At 34.7% G+C, this 17,705-nt stretch overlaps 1 pseudogene; it reads left to right on the forward strand.

The window, feature by feature from the left end:
- Positions 1-8,871, forward strand: part of LOC124993598 (ADP/ATP translocase 2-like) — a 56,078-nt pseudogene extending 47,207 nt beyond the window's left edge.
- Positions 8,872-17,705: the final 8,834 nt, after the last annotated feature.

The raw sequence follows: 17,705 nt of genomic DNA on the forward strand, positions 1-17,705 counted from the left end.
ATTGATTTTTCAGCTGTCATACCAACTTTTCATTCCTATAGTAAAACTTAGTCACAATATATTATCCTTTCTTTGCTCTAAAGTCCTTTTATTTACTACTGAATTTGATTTTCTAGTATTTCTTAAGGATTTATGCATCTATATTCATGCAGAATGTTGTTTATTTACTATGAAACAAAGTGTGTAAAATTGTTATTATTTCTTGCAAGTTTGGTAAATCGTCAGAGAAGCCATATGAGTACAGAGGTTTAATACAGAGAAATTGATAACAAATGCAATTTCTTGAAAAAATTAACATTATTTTATTATGTAATTATTCTTGGCAAAATTACTTTTTATGGAATTTGTTTTAACAAGTTTTTTAATTAACTGACATAAACTTGTTTAAAATACTTCCACATTATCTTGTTATTGACTATAATGATGCAGCCTCCATTTCTCATATTCATGAGTGTTTCCTAAGAAGTAACTTTTTTTCAAGGAGTAAATTGTGTTTTTTTAAAAAATTTAATTTGTTCTTATTAGATATACATGACAGTAGAGTGTATTTTGACATATTATCATACATGGAGTATAATTTACTCTAATTAGGAGCCCATTCTTGTGGTTGTACATGATATGGAGTTTCACTGGTCATGTATTTACATATGAACATAGGAAAGTTATGTCTGGTTATTCTACTCTCTTTTCTAATCCCATCTCCACTCCCTTCCCTTCATTCCCCTTTGTCTAATTCAATGAACTTCTATTCTTCCTTCCCCTATCCTTATTGTGTGGTTATCATCCAAATATCAGAGGGAACATTCAGTTTTTGACTTTTTGGGACTGACTTATTTAACTTACTATGATAGTCTCTAGCTCCATCCATTTACTGGCAAAAGTCATAATTTCATTCTTCTTTATGGCCAAGTAATATTCCATTGTGTACCCTAAAATGCAAGAAGTAAAATCAAGAATTAATAAATTGGATGATATCAAACTGAAAAGCTTCTTTGCAGCAAAGGAAACAATCAAGAACATGAAGAGAGAGCCTACAGAGAGGGAGAAAAATCTTTGCCTCCTAAACCTCAGATAGAGTATTAATTTCCAGGGTATGCAAAGAACTCAAAAAACTTAACACCAATACAAAAACAAAAATAAAAACAAAAACAACCCAATCAATAAATGGTCAAAGGAACTGAACAAACAATTCACAGAAGAAGAAATACGAATGGTCAACAAATATAAGAAAAAGTGTTCAACATCTCTAGAAATTAGAGAAAGGCAAATTAAAACTACACTGAGATTCCATCTCACTCCAGTCAGAATGGCAATTATGAAGAATACAAGTAACAATAAATGTTGGCGAGGATGTGGGGAGAAAGGCACTCTCATACATTACTAGTGGGACTGCAAATTTGTGCAACCACTCTGGAAAGCGGTATGGAGATTCCTCAGAAAACTTGGAATGGAACCACCATTTGACCCAGTTATCCCACTCCTTGGTTTATACCCAAAGGACTTAAAATCAGCATACTTCAGTGAAGCAGCCACATCAATGTTCATAGCAGCTCGATTCACAATAGGAAAGCTATGAACCAACCTAGATGCCCTTCTACCGATGAATGGATAGAGAAAGAATTAACTTTGGATATTGTTTTTTTCTCCATTATTCATGTCCTGTATTAAATTTATTTATCTTTTTATTTTTATTATTTATAGTTTCTCTACGTACTTTATTTATTCTCTGTTTTTCTAGTTTCATAAAGGAACAACTTGGAACATTGTATGCAACTTTCTTCATTTCAAGCTACAAGTTTCCCTCTAAGTTCCCTCCTTTATCTATATTCCACACATTTTTAAATATTTTATCTGCATTATCAGTTAGTCTAAATTTTTTAAAATTTTCCTCTAGTCTCCTCTTTGTCTCAAGGATTATCTAAATGTAGGCTGGTTTATTTCTAAATATTTGAGGATTTTTCTATGTAACTTATTTATTTCTATTTTAACATTGTGGTTAGTTTTTATACTCTTGGTTAATTTGTAATATCTGTTATTTGTTGAGACTTGGATCATCATATGGTTTGTGAGTTCTAGTTTCTTAACTTTGAAATACTTAATAGGATAATATTTTGTTGTGGAGACTGTTCTGTGTTTTAGAATGTTTAGGAAAATCTCTAGTTTCTATCTACGGGATGCCAGTTACTCATTTGCAGTTGTAATGAACAAAAGAAGTCTCCAGATAGTGCCAAATGTTCACTAGAAGGCAAAATTACCTCTGACTGAGAAATGCTGATCTAGGTGAATATCCTGATCAGAATGCAGAATCTGCAGGTGGTGGGGATGGTGGTCTATAAATACTCGTCAGGTCAAATTGGTTATTAGCAGTGTTCACATCAGACCTATCTCTACTCATTCTTATCCTTCAAATATGGATTACTAATCTAGCCACCTAAAAAACCTTTAATTATGATAGTGTACATGTATATTTTTCCCTTAAGTAATAACAATTTCTTTTTTTTTTTTTTTTTTTGAGGATGGGGGACACTGAGAACTGAACCTAGGAGAGCTTTCCTACTGAACTTCATCCGCAGGCCTTTTTATTTCATATCATTTCATTTTTTAGTTGCTAAGTCTGGCCTAGAAATTGCTATTCTCCTGCCTCAGCCTCCTGAGTAGCTGGGATTATAGGCATTTGCTACATATCCAGCATTAGTAATAATTTTTAATGTATGTATTTCAAAGTTTGTTATTATTATATATTTAATGTTGTTATTAGGTATATATATATATTATATGCATATATGTATATATATGCACATATGTAAAACATGAATATGTTCAGAATTGTTATTTTATGTTAAAATGAGTATCTTACCACTGCAAAATTTCCCCATTTATCTTAGTTATGCTTTTCTTGAAGTCTGTTTATATTAATGGGGTCAATTGTGGCTTAGTGTTAGCATTGTGTGTTCTTTTTACTCTTTCACTTTTAGTTTGCTCATGTCTTTGTTTTCAAAGTATGCTTCTTTTAAACATAACAGTTTGATCTTGAATTTTTTTATACAGTTATCATATCTTTGTGAAATTTCTCAATTCTTTATGCTTGTTGACTTCCGTATAAACTGTGTTCTTTAACATTTTTATCATGGTGTCTTTGTTGGGTAATTCCAACATTTGAGTTATGTCCGGATTTACTTCTATGTACAATTTTATTTCTAGTCACAAATTTTTTTGTCTGTCTGGTAATTTTTCATTGTTTGAAAGACTTTTTTTGTGTAATAGAATAGTAAAAATTAAAGTAATAATATCTACTTTATTTTTAATCTGCCTACCTGATAGAGACTGAGTTGATATGATGTATAGTTGTCCTGGGTTGTGCTTTATTTCAACATTAATTTAATTTAGTTTTCCACTGTCTTTAAATGCTCTGAGGATTAAATGGAGAGTTTCCCTTCTACTGGTCTTGGAATCAGAGCACTGTCAAGACTCCAAGAGATCTGCCCAGGCTTCAGAATGAGTCACCAGCTTTTGGAACTGTGGGGTAGCCTAATTTCTAGCCTTGTTCCAGATTTTGGGGTCTCTGGAGAGTTGTCTTTGCTCACAAGCTCTGTGCCATGCTTTCTGATCCTTGGAAGACCTCTTTCACACCTGTCATCCCTCCACTAGCCTTTGGAGGGCTGCAGATCCATAATCTATGAGGACACAGAATGCCTTCATGTTTCACTTTAGCTCTTCTGACTCGTCCTCACCCTCTGGTAATTGAAAGTGAAATTGTAATTCTCTGTGTGTGTGTGTGTGTGTGTGTGTGTGTGAGAGAGAGAGAGAGAGAGAGAGAGAGAGCGCTCTGATTCTTTCCAACTTTCCTCAGATGTTAACATTCTCTCTGCTTGCTCTTCTGCTCCAAGACAACCTACTTTGAAGGCGTTTCGCACTTGAACGAGGCTGTGCACACCCCAAAGGGGCTATCTCGTAATTCTAAATTTTTGGCACCATCTCCCTACTCTCTTCACTTGGTGAATGTCCATGTACAAAAGTTGGCAGATGGGTGCAGTGCATAGAATCCCTCCCAATTATCATCTACCATGTCAGCCTATGCGTGGCTCTTAACCGTTCTTAAAATTTGTGTTTAGTACCTATTTCTCTCCTTCTAGGATCTCTCTCATAACATATATCTTCCTCAGTAGCTTACTGTCTCTCCTCTGTGAAGGATTAAACACTTTCTGAACACTAGTCTTTTTTTTTAGGTTTTATTGTGATGAATTTTAAAAATTAATTTTGTAGCTTATCTGTTTTTTTGTTCTTTTTATAATTGGTGTGGGAACAGCAGTCTTTTATAACTTTCAAACTCTGATTGGAAAAGAAACTTCAGGTATTATATTATTAATTAATTTAAAATGCCTCCCTTTATGCATAAGATCTCTGGTATAGGTGCAAATGATATGTGTAGAACAATTACAACTCCCTATTCTCACTAGAAAGTGTTTACAGGAAATTAGGGTTTTTTTGTTGTTCTCCTCTGAGTTTAGCAAACTGGATTTTCTAGTACTTAAAACATGAAGGATACTGGAGCAGAGCATCTCAGTGACTCATGCTCTCCTTCTGGTTTCTTGAAATTCAAATTTGGAAACATTTGATAGAAATATTTTGGTGTTCTGAACTGTGATGGTGTATATAGGACCCTAATTGTCACTGACTCATTCAAAAAGATTTTTTTCTTTGCATTCTATTTCCTCCTCCTTTACTTACAAGTAGTGCATTTATTACTTAAGGAAGATTTGTAATTTCACTTATTGTTATTATTTTACTTTACAATTTAAGATATCCCCATTTTAAAAGTCATACATTTTCAGTTATTATATAATTATGCAATTCATCTAGTTCCAAATTTTATATATTATTTTAGCATTTTTTTTAAATTGTTGTTTTCATCTGCTTAATTACTTGCACTGCATTTAATACAATCCAGGTAATTTATATAAGATTTCTGGTATGCTTATTCAAACATATTCAAACATTCTAGTGTATGTGTGTGTTTATTAGTATACATGCACATATTTTAATAGGATTTCTTTATCAATATAAAGCTTTTGGTGTTAACCTATACTCTGAAATAGAGCAATTTTGTAACTTGTTTATCTCATTCAATATCCATATACTCTTTTATATATCAATAGACTATTTTTCTTTCTGTTGTGGGAATTGTCATATTTATAACTTCGATAGATCACCATAGCAATTTGATCAGGCACCTTGCCCTGATTGAATTCTGTCTGGACAAGGATTAAGTAGCCATTTGACACACATTTATTTTCCTTTGGTGCATATAAATCTCCCATCCTTGGAATGGAGAATGGATGTCTTCTTTCTATATTAATTTTATTTTTTAAGCATAAGCTTGCAAAATTTTCAGAGTAATTCCCATTCCTAAAATCTCCTTTATTGGTTTTATATTGATGAGTATTCTTGGTCTAATGGAAAACAAGATTGCATAGAATTTGTGATGAACTGCTTTCTTTCTTTTCTTTTCTTATATCGGGAGTATAGTTTAGTCTGATTGTCCAGGGTTAGATGGGACCCAGTGGACCTTATGCTCTGTAGCTGATTTACGGTTCTGGGTTGGCTAAGTACAGATGGGGCTTGAAATATTGTATACTATTGCCAAACAAATTGGACAAAAGTAAATCAGATATGGAAGTCCTGATTAGGGTAAACTTGAAACAATATGGAGAGACTTATCCAAGTTTTTGAAAATAGTTTCTTCTTCAACAGCGACTCCTTTGGCATTAAAAATGATCTTTGGGGCTGGGGTTGTGGCTCAGTGGTAGAGCACTTGCCTAGCATGTGTAAGGCACTGGGTTCGATTCTCAGTACCACATATAAATAAATGAGTAAAATAAAGTCTATTGACATCTAAATTTCTTTTTAAAAGGCAAACGTTCTAAAAAAAAAAAGAAAAAGAAAATGATCTTTGATACCTAAATCCTTACCTGACTGGCAAGTTAGATTTTCCTTTACAGCAAAAACATATGCAAAAATACAAAATACATACAAAAGAAAAAAGAAAAAGGTGAAGACCTCTGTCACTTGAAATCTGCCACTCTGCACCAGTACAACATGACATGTGATCAATTCCATGCAGACTCCAGGGAAAATCTTCATATCTTTAACCTTATATTACAGAAATCATAGGAGACTTCCTACAAGTGTGGCAAAGGTTTGAGGATTTTGCCTTCATCAACATTAGAAATTGACACTGCTTTCTTGTACAAGAAGGATTTGAGAGGCAGAGAGGCCTCATAGGAACAAAAGACACCTTCCTTACCTTGTCAAATGCTTCCTTCCAGACCAGGAGATCACAACAGATTTTGCAGTATGATGAAGTATTATTTTTCAGTAGTGAAGAGAGTCCTTTATTCTGTTTGTTTTCCTTTTCAAGTTCATGATTCTGAGATACTAGAAAAATAGTATGAAACTTAAACAGTTGCATAATGATAGCTGAGGGATTTTACAATAAGGAATCAATTATATTTACTTTGAAACACACATACATGTATATTGAGAGGTAATTTAGATGAAGTATAATATCAGTTTCTTTCATTGGTAGTAAAATGGACACTGAATACAAGAATTGAAAGTAGTTGTGGTTTTATTTTTTAAAGTTTCCATTAATTTTCAAAAATTAAAATGCAAACATCACACCTTAAATAGTGAATTTAAATTTTACTAGTCATTAATTTTAACACATTTTAATAGCTGACAGAATATTTTCAAAGAAAATAACTCTTTGGAAGACACAAAAATAATTTTAATTTAAAATTTTGACAAATAGTGAAATATATTCAAATTTTATATATTTATATTAAGTTCTTATTAGTACATTATAGTTATAGATAATAGCAGGTTTTGTTGTGACATATTCACAAATGCATATAATATAATGGGCTTCATTTCATTCCCTGGTACTTCCTCTTCCCCTAATCTACTGCTTTTCCTTCCATTTATTTGCAGAAAGAAATCAACAAAATTACACTATGTGCACATATGAATATATCACGAGTCCTAATTTATGCCTAATTATCACGCACCAATTAAAAGTTCTGTATATTTTTGAAAATAATTAAATTACTTTTAATTATTTAAATTATTCCCATCAACAGAATATAAACTATATTAAATCATGATCATTATAATTAAATATCAGTGTTTCTATTGCAATGAAATGAAGAAAAAATAAATTTATGTAATAATATATTAAACTGTGAATTATGTTTATTTGTAGTCTATTACACATTAAAACCTCACCAGATAACCAAGGGATAGTTTTGATTATCTTTGATATTTTTTAAACTTTCAATTTATAAAAACCATAGCTAATACAGGTTTATTTATTATAAAAGGTATATTTGTCAAAGTACAAGGATAAATATAATTTAACTAATAATATATGAGCTTGATTTATAGAATTTAAATATTTAAATGTTTAGTGGTTAATATTTAATATGAAATTTTAAATATTTAATTATGGTATGTGACTCTCATTGGGTCTCTAGTTCTATAAATATTGGTGGCAGTATTACTTCTAATCCCAAAATAAAATTGAATATTGACTGGTCATTTTAAATTAAAGGGTTTTTGTTAATTTCCATAGGCATGATATTAGTATCATACAATAAAATATTCTATATTATAAATACACTTACAGAATTATTTAGCAATTGGAAAGTGATATAGTGTTAGAAAATTGCTTTAAAATGTGACCCAAAAAAATCACTGAATTTTTCTTGTTTTTATATACATCATGAAATTCTATATATAAGAAGAGGAGCATATTTGCTCCACTTTTAAGTTTTGGCAAATGTCTATTTCATTTGATCAATAATTTTGTTTTCATCTTTGTCTTAAAATATATTTTGAAAGCTGTTTAAAAATTCTTGAGGTGAGAGCCAGGGAGTCAAAGCTGGTTCCTAGTCCAGTCCTGTCCCTCAGTTGCCCCCCTCCTGTTCTTCCAACATTGCAGATGCCGCTGTGTCCTTAGCCAAGGACTTCCTGGCTGGTGAACTGGCAGTGGCCATCTTCAAGACCATGGAGCTGGTTGAGCTGCTGCTGCAGGTACAGCATGCAGCAAGCGAATCACCACAGATAAGCAATAGCAGGGCATTACAGACTGTGTGGTTCTTATCTGCAAGGAGCAGAGAGTTCTGTCCTTCTGGCGTGTTAACCCGGCCAATGTCATCAGATACTTCCCCACACAGGCTCTCAACTTTGCTTCAAGGATAAATACAAGCAGATCTTCCTGGGTGGTGTGGACAAGAGGACCCAGTTTGGTTGCTACTTTGCAGGGAACCTGGCATCAGGTGGTACTGCAGGGGCCACATCCTTGAGTTTTGTGTATCCTCTTGATTTTGCCGGAACATGTCTAGCAGTTGGGATGGGGAAAGCCCGAGCTGAAAGAGAATCAAAGGCCTCAGTGACTGCCTGGTTGAGATCTACAAATCTGATGGGATTAAGGGCTGTCCCAAGGCTTTAATGTGTCTGTGAAGGGTATTATCATCTGCCGAGCTGCCTACTTTGGTATCTATGACACTGCAAAGGGAATGCTTCCAGATCCCAAAAATACTCACATCTTCAACAGCTGGATGATCACATAGTCTGTCACTGCCCTTGCTGGGTTGATTTCCATCCAGTTGATACTATTCACTGCCACAGAATGATGGAGTCAGGGTGCAAAGAACTGAGATCCTGTACACAGGCACAATTGACTGCTGGAGAAAGATTGCTTGTGATGCAGGAGGCAAAACTTTTTTCAAGGGTGCATGGTCCAGTGTTCTCAGAGGCACGGGTGGTGCTTTTGTGCTTGTCTTGTATGATGAAGTCAAGAAGTTCACTTAAGTTATTTTCTAGGTCTTCCCCCACCTGTGAACAGCATATTGTATTATATAACATATGTCCAGCATTCTGGGCAGACTCTTGGCTGTTTATCAGTGGCAACTGTTTTACTTGTGGAAAATAGGAAGCAATAATATTCATCTGACCAGTTTTTTCCATGGTGATGGTGATAATGATGGGACTCAATTGTATTTTTTATTTCAGTCACTCCTGACAAATAACAAATTTGAAGAAATAAAAGTATTTAAAAACATAAAAGAATTCTTAAGGCATCATACAGGGGTTAGGACCATGTGTTTTAACATGAGATTGATATGTGTTTCAATTTGATGTTTTTCCTAACTTTTTGATGTGAGGCAAATTATTTAGCCAACTAAAAGTCTCAATTTTCTCATTTTAGAAATGACAGTAATGCTACTAACACTGATCTCATAGCATTAGAGTAAGGATTAAACAACAAAATGTATTTTGCTTAGCACAGTGCTTAACTCAGAAGTAGCACTCAATAAACAGATAGTTACTTAAGAGTGTCAGGCAGCATTAGTCTTGGGTTAAAAGAAGATCATTTCAATAGGAAAATAGTCACTTTATTTATGGAAATAGATGATTGATAACTTTTAGAAAGTCCTTTTTTTCCTGGGCATTCAGTTGAGACTAGCTATAGTTTAAAGTATACCTTGTCTTTCTTTCTGCTATTAGTTCCTGACAATTGTGGTTTGGAGATAATGAAGCTGAGACATTTTCCAAGTCTTTCCTTGGGTGTTTGTGATAAAATATCATTGTCCTTTTGAGCTGGGGTGGGCTGGAGTGAGAGAAAAAGAGAAAAGAGGAAGAGATAACAGGGGAAGAATATTAAAAACTGAAGAAAGAAAATACTGGTCACATAAAAACAATAGACAATGGAAGAAAGTGTTCTAACTTTTAAAGTCTAGAAACTACATAATGTAAGTCATTTTTAGTATTAGAGATAAGAATAGAAAATATATAAGATATACATGAGAAAACTGAAGGTCAGAGAGAATTAGAAGATAATGTAAAAACTAGTAAGGTTTTACTGCTCATCATCTGAAGATTTCCCTTCTGGTACCACTGAATCAGATATTATTAGATTTTGTGTGTGTGTGTGTGTGTGTGTGTGTGTGTGTGTGTGTATTTAGAGTATATATGTGATATACACAGCAATTAATCAACAGAAAAATAAGTCTTTTGATTTTTCTGCAGTGTGACATAATATTACATAAATGAAAAGTACTCTAATTACTAAGAAAAATTGTGGTGGCTTAAGCTGCTCATTTTGAACGTCCATTGGGTGAGACTCCTGGATCTTAGTGTACACATCACTGTACTTAGAGCTCTGGGATTACTAGAAAGATATCCAAATATGTTCAACCTAGTCTAGAAAATGAATATGGTGTGGGTTGTGTCTTCTTGGTCTCTCTGACTTGAAACCTTGAGTACTTTCAGCTCTCTTCTCTCAGGCTCACGCTCTAACACATGTAAGTTTCTTACATCATCCCTGTTGTTTCTTCACAGTTTCGCATGAAAACTGTAGCCTATTTTTTCCCATAGTGACAGTGTTTTCCAGCCCCCAATTCCATATGCTATAAGAGAAACAGCAAATGCTATCAAAGGTAAGAAAGTAATACAATGTGTGCCACTGTGCAGACCAGATGCCCGTGGATTCTGATGCGAGGTTCTGTTGTTTGTTCTCTGAGGGTGAAGGTACTAGAGACAGGTTTGAAATCTTGTTTAAAGTTGACCTCCTACAGCAGGTTTGCAGTTTAACAAGTAGAAGACAATCATCTTAAGTAAGTAATAAGTAGCCTTTCCCTCTGGGAATGGGGGCTGTAAAGAAGCAATTCCCACAGCAATTTATAGAGAGAAATATATCAGGGGAGCTAAAGAATTACTCCTGAGACCCATTAAATTTGAGAAAGATGGAATCTGTTCCAGTGATGTATAGCTTATGTGCCATGCATGTATTTTTGACGTTGTGTGCTACAAATACAAATTCATCTTCATGATATAGGAAAAGGCAAAAGAAAATCTTTGGCAAATGTTCTTTTATTAAAAAGGTGAATTGTTCCTAGACAGGTTGGTCGAAGTCAGGCACATAGGCGTGGGGGTAGAGTGTACCATTGACAAGAGGTTTCTTGCATGGAAGTTTGTAACTCAAAGTAAAAATAAAACAGTAACAATAATGAAATGTACAAACAGAAAACATATTTGCCCTGTTAAAGAAGAATTTCCTCATTGGAGTGCTGAGGGCTAAGAAATCATATTGTTCTTATTGAAAAAAAAGGGAAGACATAGATTCCACCAAATGGCAAGAATCTGGTTAATGCACTGAGAGGAAAAGACTTACCAGGACAACCTTCCTGTGATGGGCTAAGATGCAGCTTGATGTGTCTGTGAAGAATTTTTCATCTCGTCTCATGTCTAGCAGAGGGAAAGCAAAAATGAGTGGGACACAAAGTTTCTTTCTTCTAGGTAACTGATTTAATTCTCTCATCCATATCTGCTTTTCAAAAACAAGAAAACTGAGGAAACCCTAGCTCCAGAGTTTGGATCCCCACTAGAATATACTGCTGGTATTAATAGTAAGACATAAATATTTGGTTCAATCTAACAGTAAAGTCTTGGTTAGAATAGATATTAAGGCTTAAAAAAACACACATGATTTATTATTTTGTGGACCAGAAAAGAGAAGTCCTGGTTTGTAACTCTGTTTTATCATTTATTAGTTATGTGCCCTTGGGCAAGTACGTTAAACTCTCTGTACCTCAGTTTCATTATCTATAAAGTGTGGAAAATAATACTAGCTTCCATACCCCATAAAGCTTTAGAAGGAGAAAATGTGACAAAGTATGTAAAATTGATTTGAAACTGTGAGTGTTATGCAAATCTGTGCTTTTGTTGTTGTTATTATTTTGGAAAGATAACTGGTAGAGAGATACTCAATAACCCAAGAATGATGCAATAAAAAGGTTATTTTTATGCTTATATGAATTAAAATTATTCAGAAACATGATTTTAAAGATCAAAGGAGATAGAAGTTTGCCTTTGCAATGAAAATGAAAATTAAACACACTTAAGAGCTCCACATAATAAGATAACATATGGGCTTGAAGCAGAGGTGTCCCCTGAAAATTCTTAGGGCTTTTTATTCCTTCAATTAAAGAAAAGAAAGAAAATAAAGCTTGTAAACAAGACAAGATGTGGGTATCTAAGGCACAAAGGAATCCCTTACTAGGCAAGTACACAAGTATATTTTTAGCATATATTCTTCAGACTCTCTAAAATGAATATAATATTTTTGTTTAACGAATTGTAAACCACTCACCCATATTGTTACCAAGTCCCCATGCTCCCCAAAGGAAATAATTATAAGAGATTTTTGTCTTCCTTGGGATCAAAGAAAATATAATGAAGGAATGAAAACTAATTTAATTTCCATAGCAGATTTTTTAAAAAAATATTACATTTGAAATAAAATTTGAGTTCCAGTTATATGATTTCTTGCTTTTTAAAGTATTAGGTCTTTTCCCTAGGTTTCCAAATAATGAGAAAAGTAATGCTTTTATCTTTGTACCCATCACTGACAATGACAAGTTTTCATTCTTAGAATTTACTGGATGAAGTTTCATAGTTGTTTTTTTCTTTAGCTGTTTTTAAAATTAGATATTTCACTGCTACAGATTAAAGGAATTTTCAATATTGGATAGCAAAGAGAAGGTCCGCTGTTTTCATAACTGTGGCAAAGGAATGAGGAATCTGTGTAAAATTAATTATATGAGTCATTTGATCCAGAAGGGTCAAACTCAGAGTAGTTTCTCTCTCCCCGATTATCATTAGGATAAGATGTTAAGTCTTCTCCTGCCTTTGGATTTGAATTGGACTATAATTTATACCATTGACTCTCTTGTTTTTTCTGACCTTTGACTCAGACTGGAATATACCATTGTCTTTCCTTCGTCTCTGGGTCCTAAATGTCCCCCAAACATCCATGTGTTAAAAGCTTAGCCCTCAACTTGGTGCTATAAGGAGGTGGTGGAAATTTTAAGAAGTAGGGCCTAGAGAGAGGTATTTTTGTCACTGATGGTAGGCTCTTGAAGGGCATAGCAGGAGCCCAGTCCTTTCTTTCTCTTTCCCTTGTGTCTCAGTGGTGAGGTAAGCACTCTACCATGTTCTGTGGTCATAAGCTTCCACCATAACTCCATGGAGCCAGTCAATACTGGGTTGAAACCTCTAAAACTTGAGGCAGAAGAAACCGTTTCTCTTTGAAAATTGATCATCTCAGAAATTTTTTACACCAGAGATGACTGACAGAATATCCAACTGAGCAAATGCAGGTCTTAAACTTCTCAGCTTGTATAAATATTGTGGGGACAAATCACACACACACACACACACACACACACACACACACACACACAATCTTTTCCTATTTGTTCTTTTTCTCTAGAAATTGTAGATGAAATTGTATACTGATATGACAGGATTATTGCTCAGTGGTGAATAGATCTTCAGGATGGGAGGATTATTTCTAAAGTTACTAAGCAAGATTATTGTTAAAATTAGACTATTCCAGGTCTGGCAAGCACAGGGCCCAAAGTTTGGGACTAATTCAGAAGATACCTTATACCAAAAAAAGTTGACTGAAGTTTGGTCAAGAAGGGATTTGTAATGGTCAATTTTGTGTGTCAGTGTGACTAGGCTAAGGGATGTCCAGATAACTAGTAAAACATTATATGTATGAGGTTGTCATGAGCAGAATTTCACATTTGAATCAATAGATTAAGTAAAGAAAATCTGCCCTTAAACACCAAAGGAAGCAGCTATCATCCAACTGAAGGACCAGAACACGACAACTGAACAAGATGAGGTCTCTCTCTTGTTGGACATCCATCTTCTCATTCCCTTGAGCATTAGAGCTCTTTCCTTTAAGGCTCTTGGTTTCAGATTAGGAACAGATTAGGAATTAATGGGCTCCTCACTTCTTGGACCTTCAGGCTTGCACTGAATCATACACCAGCTTTCCTGGTTCTCCAGCTTGGAGATTGTATATCATGGGACATTTTGACCTCCATAACTTCATGAACCAAATCTTACAGAGATTTTCCTCTTATATCTAGTCCTATTAATTGTTTCCCTGAAGAATCCTAATACGCAAGTCTTTGCCAGTTCTTCCTCTTGTTCAAGGAAGGAAGAGACATTTTTTTTTCCTTTTAACAATAGAAATCCATCTCTCCTTCAGCTGTCTTTTGTTTCTTAGGGAACAATTATACTTTTTACTAGGGGAACCAGTTGAAAGAACTTCTAGATGTTGGGTGAAGTATGATAGTTGCCACACTGAAGAAACTCTAGTCACAGAGGTATCCATTGTTTAATTTTGATTTCCAGACTTTTTAGATATAAAACAACTTGAGCACCCTAAAAAGATTTTGTCAACCAGTTTAGTTCTCTGTGACTCTAAGTCAGGAGGGTGAAAAATTTTTAGAAATGTTAGTATGTTTATGTGGAGAGTTGTAGCCAGAAACTGGAGGAAACTAGAAGAATTGAGGGTAAGGATTGAAAAAACATGTACAAGATGGTAGGATTTAGTCCACTTAACAGGTAGATAACAAAAACTTTGAAATTAATAATCAGAAGATGGATCTTATAACCCCCAAAGGGTACATTATAGTTTTCCTTTGAAACATACATTTTCTCTCTGCAGTCGTTTCCCCTTTTGATTTTTATTTACAAGTTAGATTTGCCCTTATTTAATTTGGCCTGATAATTTAGATAAATGAATCAAGAATTATAACAAATAGCATAGATTTTTTTAGTTTACTTTGCTGGCAGTTTTAAAAGGAAATCTGAGCTTTGACTTTTAAAAGCCCCTAAAGACCAGAAAGACAAACCAGTAATTTTGTCATCAGACTTCATTGCAATGGCTATTGGTTTGGGGGAAATTCCTTTCTTCTCAAGGTCCCCATAGTGTCCTGGGCTTTACAGGAAGTGACTCCTTACTTATCTATAAGACTGAAAACCCTGTAAATCAGGTACCAGCTGGTTTTTCCAAGAGGGCTTTGTTTTTAGTTCCATAAAAATCAAACTTTATTCCTTAAAACTACGTGGTCATACCTGATTCTATACATCATTGTCAAATATGAAATCCCAAAGCCTTAGTTATATAACCAAATTTTCTAATTATGTCCTATGATAAGAAGGACAGATTCTTATTGAACATATGTAAATGAGTATACAACCATGAAAATGAGAATATAGTTATTTGCATAAGTTTAGCAACAGTTCCCAATTCTAGAAGGATCAGGAAACAGATTAAAAATGATGCTTTATTTCCATCTCCAAAAGTACACTCTATTATGACTTACATGTAACTTAAAAGAAAGAGGGATACCTTAAATTCAGAAAATGAAACATTGAAGCAGGTCAATGCAGGAAAACAAATTCACTGGTTTATTTCTTCTTTATATTTCAGGTCAATGCAGGAAAACAAATTCACTGGTTTATTTCTTCTTTATATTTTTACCTGAATTGTTTCTGGCAGATGGAACAAGTTAAGGTTACCTACTCAGTATGAGGGTTAACACTTTTCACCAATATTTATGGAGGTGATGGTTAGGGTTTTTCCTTTGGGTGATATGTAATCTTACAGAGTCTGTGGGTTAGAGTTTGGGTTAGACAGTGAGGAATATCAAACAACTGTCAGGGTGTATTCAAAAATGACCTGAGTAGATTAAATATTTAATCTGTTTTCTATTAGCCATTTTCTTCTTTTCTCAGCCCCAAGTGGGTACTTTGGGATATCCCTGAGTCCCTTGAGAAACTCTATGGGGCAGGCAGCTAAAGTTCTAGCATCTATGGGGAGATCAGGATCTGAAGCAGGAAAGGCAAAGTCTGGCAGAGTAGCCAGAGGGATGAAGGAGGCAGGGGATTGAAGGGGATACACAAAAGATTCCAGGGAACTCATGGGAAAATCAAGTGGTAAAAGGAGGAAATAGGAGAAGAAGCAATTGGAAGAAAGCAGTCTTAGAGGAAATCTTAAGTTTCTCAAAAATACCATTGATGTTCCAAATTATTCTTAGTGAAAGCATGCCAACAAGAGGGGGAAGAGCCTGCACTGTGGTGGCAGAGCATACTGTCAGCAGCAGCTCCAGGAGGGGAGAGGTTCAGTTGACTGAGATGCTCCCATGTTCTTAACTAATGGCATCCTGCAATCAGAGGGGCTGGGAACTCCCTTAAGCCTCTTGGATGACTCATGGGCAGAGAACCTGGAATGACAATCCAATTTCTTAAACGTAGAGAAACTGAGGACTCTAACCCAGCTTCTTACAAACAGAGAAGCTAAACTCTGAAGCAGGTTATCACAGAGAAGCTGGGGACTCTAAGGCAGTCTTTGCTTGCCTGGGAGTCCAACTGAACTTCTAATGGAAAGTCTTCACACAGAGCAAGGAAAAACAAATGTCTAACGCAGGAGACTGGAGTTGAATCCTCACTTGTAACAAGGAACTGATATTTCTGTATAGAAATATTCTTGCTAAAACAGGTACTTTTAAGCCTAGGGTTCTAGCACTGCTTCAGAGAATATTTACGAAATATTAAGAACCAGTATCTGTCCTCACCATGTCGCCACAGATCTGGAGCTCTGGTTCAGGAGTCAGGGGCAGCAGGGTACTGATCAGTCAGTCGGGGATGAAGACAATACCCACTTGGGACCCTGGGTGAGAGGTCTGGTGACTCCACAACTGTTGGAAACATTATTTTGAAACTTGTTAAAATGGTAAAGAAAATTGTATTTAGGATTGTTGGGATAGGTGTCAAGACATCCCAAAGGGGATAGAGATCATGTTCAGCAAGATTGTAGCCCAGCAGCAGGCTTGGAGTCAGGAGAGACCAGTGGATCAAGATTACTAACAGGAGACATGGCAGGTAGACTGACCTAACAAGATTCTCGTTGAGGCCAGGTCAAAGTGACCAGCTATCAAGGGTGGGAGGATTCTCTCTAAACTGGTTTAGTTGCTTTCTTGCAGAAACTGGGCAAACAGGGAGTAGGGACAAGTCCAGGCCCAGTCACAAGGGGATTCAGAGTGAATTGACTAAAGTTTTGTCAAGGAGAAAGTTTGTCCCTCTGTGAGGGTTGTTTATCTCATTAGTATTAAATGCTACTATATTTTAAACTCTTTTCTGCCTTGAAAATGAAAAAATGGTACCCACATCTATCTATCTATCTTTCTTTCTTTCTTTCTTTCTTAGAAATGATAATAAAGGATTCTTAATTGACCATGTGAAAAAAGTATTTTTCTTAGTGAGTTTTAAGCTTTCTCTACATAGAATTGTAAAGCAAAAGTCTTCTAAACTGTGATGCTAAGGAGTAAAGCAATCCTTGTCAAACACATTCATTTATGGGACCATTCTAAATTTATTGAATTCTAAGTAATGTATTAAATATTGGAAACTTGTTTTTAATGTTTTTATATTAAAATTTGCTACAATTTACTATAAGTGACCACTTTTCTATTTTATACATGAAGAGAAAATTAAATACATATTTATGACATTTAAAAATTTTACATGTATATTTGAATAACACATTGAAATAGAGTTATGAACAATTCATTAAAGTAGATGATAATGGGCACATTTAAGATATTAAGATAGAAAGCATTGCACTGAAAGGGAACCTTAGTACTTTTTTATGTCAATTTAATGATAGGTTTGTTTTATCCTGTTTTCTAATGGTTAATAGTGTTATGGAGACAACGCATTGGAAAAAGAAATTGCTGTGGGATTAAAAGTTAATGGTAGACTTGAATTGGATATGTAACAGC

The sequence above is a fragment of the Sciurus carolinensis genome, chromosome 9 (genome assembly GCF_902686445.1).
Source record: "Sciurus carolinensis chromosome 9, mSciCar1.2, whole genome shotgun sequence".
Classification (NCBI taxonomy): Eukaryota; Metazoa; Chordata; class Mammalia; order Rodentia; family Sciuridae; genus Sciurus; species Sciurus carolinensis.